Source organism: Phyllostomus discolor, chromosome 5, assembly GCF_004126475.2.
Source record: "Phyllostomus discolor isolate MPI-MPIP mPhyDis1 chromosome 5, mPhyDis1.pri.v3, whole genome shotgun sequence".
Taxonomy (NCBI): domain Eukaryota; kingdom Metazoa; phylum Chordata; class Mammalia; order Chiroptera; family Phyllostomidae; genus Phyllostomus; species Phyllostomus discolor.
The window spans coordinates 83,983,364-83,991,302 of record NC_040907.2 but is presented as its reverse complement, the minus strand read 5'-3'; the positions used below and the strand labels follow the sequence as shown (position 1 = coordinate 83,991,302).

The 7,939-nt window shown below is 37.9% G+C and overlaps 1 protein-coding gene and 1 non-coding gene across 6 annotated transcripts in view; one reads left to right on the top strand and one right to left on the bottom strand.

Moving 5' to 3' along the window:
• The window catches only part of HIVEP1 (HIVEP zinc finger 1), a 145,652-nt gene that overhangs the window by 19,353 nt on the left and 118,360 nt on the right, over positions 1–7,939 (top strand). The gene's annotated exons all lie outside the window — the stretch shown is intronic.
• On the bottom strand, positions 7,010–7,133 carry LOC114498305. The gene has a single exon (XR_003684738.1). It is a non-coding gene; the product is annotated as a small nucleolar RNA SNORA28 (small nucleolar RNA).

The following is a 7,939-nucleotide window of genomic DNA, read 5'->3' as shown; positions in this document are numbered from 1 at the left end:
CCTTATTTTGGTTGTGCGAGGAGGCACAGTGTGTCTACCTACACCTCCATCTTGGCCAGAAGTCCCCTGAGATGGGTTTTTAAGGAAAGGATAGATTGGCAGAGAAAATAAGTTGTTCTGAGACTTTGGCAGAAGAAAGAATGGGGAATTATATAGAAGTGGTTATTGGTTTGCTTTGCTTGATTAGAATGGGTTTCTCAATGACCTTGAGACTAAGGAAGAAGAGGAAGGGAAACTTAATATTTGATATGTAGATGTTTTATTTATGACAGTTGTTAAATTACCAGGTTGATTTTTTACTAAGCCGAGCATATCCAGAAGATATGTTAGAGGCTAGGGACTATTTTATAATAATTTGAAATTTAAAAACAACCTTCCTAGGGAGGATGTTTAGAGGAGTGAAACTACTCTGATACTCTAGTGGGGATAGATGCCATTATGCATTTGTCCAAACACGTGGAACGTACACTGCCAGGAGTGAACCATACTATAAACTGTGGACTTTGGATGATGATGACATTTCGATGTATGTTCATTACTTGTAACCAGTGTACCACTCTGGTGGGAGAAGTTGATAGTGGGGGAGGAGGCCATTCATGTGTAGGGGGAGGAGATATGTGAGAAATCTCTGTACATTCCTCTCAGTTGTGCTGTGAACCTGAAAGCAACCCCCAAAACTAAGTATATTAAAAAAAAACAGTAGCACCTCCATGTTGAGTTGGTATGTTTTATTGACATGTAAGAAATACGATGGTAGGTTAAAAGAATGAGGCAGTCTCTGCTCTCTTGTTTTTAAGTTCAGAAAATCATCTGTACATATGAATAAAGCAGCAAAAGAAGACCATATGACCTTGAGCACATAACTGGAATTAAGTTTCTTGTTGAGAACAAGGCATGGGAGTGGGCAGGGGTTGGGGGCATGGTTATGTTGATCTGTGATTTCCTTTTTAACTTTAATAGCTATTATTCTGGGCAGGGTCAGGAAACTACAGTCTACTGGTTGAATCCAGTCTTCATCGTCTTTGTAAAAACCAGTTTATTGGAATGCAGTCATGCCTATAATTACACGTTGTCTCTGCCCGCTTTTGTGCCACGTGCTATAAAGGCAGAGTTGAGTAGTTGCAAGTGGCTCACAAAACCTAGAATATTAACTTTCTAACTCTTTACTGAAAGTTTGCTGGCCTCTGTCTAGGAATAGAGGGAATGAACTGGAGTAGTTATATAGAAATGCCTTTATGTTTGGGAATAAGGAAGAGTGTTTCATCTTTTCTGTAGAGAATACTGTAGGAATGAATTATAGAGGAACCTAGAACTACTGCTTTTGTATTTGGGGGTCTCCTGCCCGCCATGCATGACAAGGGAATTCACATTTGCTTGGGAAGCCAACCTTTTTCTTGTGGTTCTAAGGTGAAGAGAGAGACTTAGATGTTGAGTTGATTTCTCCAGAAAAATGTACTTGTTCTTGATGTTCTGACTCCAGGGTTGTGGGTCCCCACCCAAAGGCCTACATCATCAGGGAGCTTGTTGTTTAAGATAGAGGACTGTCCTTTTTCTAATTGTATTGTCTCCTTTAGTCACCTCTACATTGAACTCCAGTAGAAAAATATTATAAGCAATGATTTACAATGCTATACACAAAACATCTTGTGAAGGATTATTCTGCAGAAAAATTGAGCCATCTTTGAGAGGAGTGCCTTCTGAAAAATGCCCCCTGAGAAGCAGCCCTGCTACTGTGAGTGGAGTGCTGAGAAGGGGCCCCAAGAAGGGGATAGGTCCCCTAAGTGATAACTGCCGTTAACACATTAGGCATTATAGTTTGTACTTAGGTTTTTGAGAATGTGATTAAATTTCTGGTATGTCTGAATTCTCAGTATTCCCCACAATACTTTCCTTAATCTCCAAGTAATTCTTTATTCCTTGTGGTTTTGGGGTTGTGTGATTAAAGTAAGTAGAAAAGAGTGGTATTTTTATGTCCTAGTTTTGTTTTACTTTGTTTTTCCTTAAGTTAAATACTCTTATGTCAAGGATAGGCTTGATTGAGTTTTTGGTAACTATTTGAGTATTTTGAGAAATACTTTTGAAAGTAATGTCAGTTCTCTACAGACACAGTGGAACATTAGCCTTCTTATTTTGATATATGCCAGGGTTCAAATGGCTCAAAAGTGGCATGAAAATCCGTAACCGTTAACATGTGTCCTTTGTCAGTGAAAGGAAGCGCCTGTAGTGGTCATGAAGTGAGGTGAAAATGAAGGGCCACTTTGGCTAAATCTCTTAGATGCCTCTGTTTGGACCTCTGTGTGCCCTACTCTGATGTGTTGGACACGTTGTGGAGTTAACAGCTCTGCCCCTGTCTTCTGGGAAATTTATAATTGAAGGCATAAAAATAATAATGGCTTACACATGGAAGTCCAGACAGTTTTGCTAACATTTGATGAGCAAACATAGAAGTATGGTAATAGTCAGTAGTTAATGTATTTAAAGATGTGTGTGTGTGACTGCATGGGAAAAGGGTTAAATGTATCATTTGACCTATGTGTTGATACGTTATTTTTTTTATGGAATGAATGCCATGTAAATGATGCATTCATATACTTGCAGCATTCATATGAGCATCTTAGATGAGGTAGAGTTTGCATTAAGTTTGTATTTGATGGTAAGCTCTTTCATGAAGGAGTGGAATGCCTTTTTAAGCCTTCAGACAGTAGTTTATTATCTCAAACCACTGCATAATATTTTTTTCTTACAGCTTTGTTAAGCTATAATTTACATGCAATAAAATTCACCTATTACAAGTGGACAGTTCAATGATATTTATTAAAGTTACAGTGTTGTGCATTCTTTAACACAGTCCAGTTTCAGAATATGCCCATTATCCCCAGAGGGTTCCTGAGCTTGTTAGTAGTCAATCATTAACTCTCACTGCTGGCCCTAGGCAACTGCTGGTCTGCTTTCTGGCTCTTTACATTTGCCTCTTCTGGACACTTGCTGTAATGGGATCATACAATCCGTAGTCTTTTATGTCCACTTCTTTCATTCAATTAGCATAGTGTTTGAGAGAATGTATCAGGATTTTTGTTACCTTTTATTGCTAAGTAATATTCTATTGTATGAATGTATCACATCTGGTTTATTTATTCACCATCTGGATGGTTTTGTGTTTGGGTTATGAATAATGTTGCTGTAAGTCACCATGTCCAAGGCTGCAGTGAACTGGAGTGTTCCTAAATGTCACTAGGTCAAACTGGGTCTTCATGTTTGTTTTGCGTGATATGAGATTCCAGCTCTCTCAGGGTTGCTGTTTGCATGGCATATCTTTCCCTACTCTTTTACTTTGAAGCTACAGCATGCTACCTGGACAGCATGTTGTTGAAATAGGTCTTTATCCAGTCTGACAGTTTGTCTTTTCAGTGGGGTATTTATTCCTTTCACATTAATGTAATTATTATTGTTGTATCTGTGTCTGCCATTTTGTTATTTCTATTTTAAATTTTTTTAAAATTTTTATTACATTTATTGGGGTGACATTGGTTAATAAGATCATGTAGGTTTCAAGTGTACATTTCTGTGATGCATGTTCTGTATATTGCTTTGTGTGCCCACCACGCATCTTTCATCACCATGCATTTGGCCCCCTTTACCTTTTACTGTTCCCCCACCATCTTCATGTGGCTATGAGTTTCAGGGTTGTTTTTTTATTTCCACATATGAGTGAAATCATGGTTTTTAGCTTTTTTTTGACTGACTTCACTTAGCATATATTCTCAAGGTCCATCCATGCTGTCACAAATGGCAATATTTCATCTCTTCTCATGTCTGAGTAGTATACCATTATATATATGCACATCTTCCTTATCCAGTCCTTTATTGAAGGACTCTTTGGTTGTCTCCATGTCTTGGCCACCGTGAATAACACTGCATTGAACATAGGGGTGCATTATTTTTTATGAATAAATGTTTTTAAATTTTCCAGTAGATACCTAGAAGAGGGATTGCTAGGTCATATGGTAACTTTATTCTTAATTTTTTGAGGAACTGCCATACTGTTTTTCATGGTGGATGTATCAGTTTACACTCCTGTCACCTCTCCAGCACTTATTACCTGTCTTGTTGGTAGTAGCCATTCTCACAGGTGTGAGGTGGGATGTCATGGTAGTTCTGATTTGCATTTCCCTATTAGCTAGTGAAGTCAACCATCTTTTTCATATATCTGTTGGCTATTTGTCTTTGAGCAGTTTGAATACTATGTATTTTCCACTATGTTTGTGGATTTTTTTTGTATTACCTTTTTTGAGTTTTGTTGAACTTCCTGGATATGGAGATTAGTCGTTTTGCTTTTTATCAAATTTGGGAAATTGTAGGCCATTATTTTGGAAATGTTTTTGCCACTTCATTCTCTTCTCCCATTACAAATATGTTGCTATGCTTGAGGTTGTTTCACAGCTCTCTGAGACTCTGTTCATTTTTCTTTGATCTTTATTTCCCCTCTGTTCCTGAGATTGCTTAAATTCCATTGAGCTATCATCAACTGTACTGATTTTTTTCTTATGCTAGCTCACATTTGCTGTTGAACCCCTCTAGTAATTTTTAAGTTTGTTTTATTGTGCTTTTCAACTCCAGAATTTCCATTTGGTTCTCTTTTTATAATTTATATCTCTTTATCGAGATGCTGTATTTGTTGAGTTATCATTGACATACTGTATTTTAATGCTTTAAACATGGTTTCCTTCAGTCCTTTAAATTTACATATTCACATAATAGCTACTTTGAAGTCTTAACCTGTTACATCCAACATTTGCAGACACTCCAGACAGTTTCTGTTGACTGCTTTTTTCCCTGAGTTTGGGTCACACTTTCTTGTTTCTGTTCATGACTCCCAAGTTTTTGTTGGTATTTTACATTAAAGATAATGGAATTTAGCAATTCTGGATTCTGATTCTTGTTACTCCTGAGTTGTTATTTTGTTGTTGTTTTGTTTAAAAACTTGCCTGAAATAAACCTGTGAAGGTCGTCTCTCCCATATTGTGTGGTTGCTGATATCTGTAATAAAGTTTGGTTTTTGTTTGTATGTTTTCTTGCTGCTTTTAAGCTTCACTTCCTAGGGGTTGCCCTTGAGGAAGCATAGTTTTGTGTTCCAGCAAAATTGATCAGAGGTTGACCTCAAATCACTGAATCTTTCACTTTCTGCTGATGGATCTGTGTGGGTCTGGGGGGCACCTTCACATTTCAGGCACTTTTTCATGTCTGCTGTGGCTTTTACCTTCAGTTGGACAGCCTTGTATCTTTGTGTGTGTGTGTAGATGTGATTTTTGTTAGCAAGACATGTGTAGCTGGTATGAGCCCACTCTGGTGTCTATGATGCATGTGCAGAATCTCTGGCCAACCCAGCGTGTCTGTAGAGAGTTTATTAAGAGCACTATGGTTGCCTCACCTCCCACACAGAACTCTCTGTTAAAACTTGATTAGTTACCTGGTATCTTGGCTGGCCCCTAACAAGACTTCAGGTCAGGATAGCAGAGCCTCAAACCTTGGTGTTTTCTTGCTGATGGAATTGCCACTTTAAGCGACAGGGCTCCATTTCTAGTGAGCCTGGTCAGGCAGTGGCCATGAACCCATTGGCTTTCTTAGCTCACCTCTCTCAGTTGCACTGATGCTCTGATGGAGTTGGTGGCAAGGGGTTGGAAACAGACTCAAGCAGAAATGTCATAGGCTTGTGCTGTGCTGATCATACTAGAAGTTCAGTACTTTTCATGGAGAAACACATCTCAGTTTGTATATGGCTTTAGTTGATTTCCAGAGTGCTGAATTGCTGGTTTTTTGAGTTTTGTCTGTCTTCTTAAGTTGTGTTTTAGAGAGATTTGTCAACCTCTTCTTTTTGTCATTGCTACATTTTCTCTGAAGGTGTTCTGAGCATCCTCGGGTGGCAGGCACTGTCTTGAGCCCTGAGAACATGAAGTTGCACCATATATTTTGACAGGCTTCTTACTTAGAACTGCTCATAGAAACCCATGATTTTGGCTGAAAATCTAGTTAGTTACTGTTTAAAAGATACAAAGTGAGATACATGATTGTGCTTTTTTAGGATACATTGCAGCCATTATTGCTATTTTAAATCCATGGGACTCCTAAAACTGTTAGTCCACTGATAACTTTTATATGTAAGCTTCTATCACTAAGAGTATAGTTTAGTTGGGTAGTGGTGGGGGTGTGGAAGCAAGGGCTTTGGAGTTTGGTGTTGTGAAATTGTGATTGAATCTTGATTCTCCCACTGCCTAGATCTGTCATTTACAGAAGGTTATTTAATCCTTCTGAGTCTCTGTTTCCTCACCTTAACTTGTGAATGATACCTACCTAAGAACTTTCTGTGAAGAGTAAATATAACATAGTTACAATATCTGGCATGTAGCAGGCATTCAGTGAATGCTAGAGTACCCACCCAACAGGCTGTGGTCAGGAATATAATTTGGTAACTTTTTCTTTATCAGATTTTCTACTTCTTTGTTTACCTAGCTCTACTTTTTAGTTTTATCTTCCTTTTACAGAATAATATTGGTAGTTTATATAGTAATTGAGGCATATACAGTATTTTTGTCAGAGTACCATTTGATTCAATGTTCTTTCCAGATAAATGATCCCAATATTTCTTAGTGATTTCTTTCCTAAAGTCTAAATTTTATGTGCTTATAAGTGACAATGAAACTTTTTATGGCCACTTTATGGTGAATGAGCTCATATTTACAGCAGGTCCTAGAATAAAGTCATTTTGTTACAACATTGATGAGATGCTGTAGGGACTTAATTCCTGTTTACATCACTTAGCCTATGGTAATATTGGTTTTGTTGTTTATTTAAACCTGTTGAAAACTTTAAGTAAGGATTTACTGTGTCTGATATTGTCTTATGGGGAGGGCTGTGAGGTGAAAGAAGGTAGTTCATTGTCTCGACAATTCAGGTCATAATTGGGAAGGGTCAAAACAAGGTCTCTAGTAGAGATAGATATTTTTTTTAAAACACTGTTTAAATCTGTATAATTGCTTTTCTCATAGAGGAGAGAGCACTGGAGTAGGTTAGATTTTGTTACTATAGCAAGCTCAAATTGTGTCAGATAGTTTTGATCATCTGCCACAGTGTTGCTTGCAATAGAGATAAAAGACTTTTATAGCAATTTTTTTTTATCTTGCTGGACCAGAGCTCACCCTTTTCAACCTCAGAAGCTCTATCTCATGATATTTATTTATTATTGGCCTCATCCAAGGATATGTGTCCATTGATATTTTTTGTTTGTTTGTTTTAGAGAGAGAGCGAGCGAGAAGGGAGAGGGAAGGGGGAGGGAAACATTGATGTGAGAGATAACCACTGATTGATTTCCTCCTGTACGTGCTGCAGCCAGGGATTGAACCCACAACCTAGATATGTGCCCAGACTGGGAGTTGAATGCATGGAACGATGCTCCAACTGAGCCATGTGGCCAGGGCTGTCCCCTGATGTTTAAGTTGATGTGGAGGAATTGTTAACTTTGGTTCCACTTCAGGTTTTAATGTCATTTTTGGTTTTAGAGAGGATATGATTGGACTGTGGCACATCCAGATCCTCTTAATAACCATAGTTTTATGTGAGTTTTAGAACTGAGAAGTTAACAGTTGCTCTTACCATTTTACTTTAGCAAGTACCTTAGGCCAGAATATTTTATAATGCTTTTTATTTAACTTTTAAAAATTAAATTTCTAGACACTGCCCCTTCTTTTTGGAAGCCTTTAATGTCTTCTCAAGAATGTTTGTTGTGGATACTGTGTCTATCAAGAGTAATTCTTGAAAATAAAGTACTTGATGGCTATAAATTTTCACAATATTGAAATTGCAGAATCTAGGCATACGGGGGAAATCAGGACTCAGAGTTCCTTCATTATGAGGTGAAATCAGGAAGTTGCGGGTTACGTGGGTG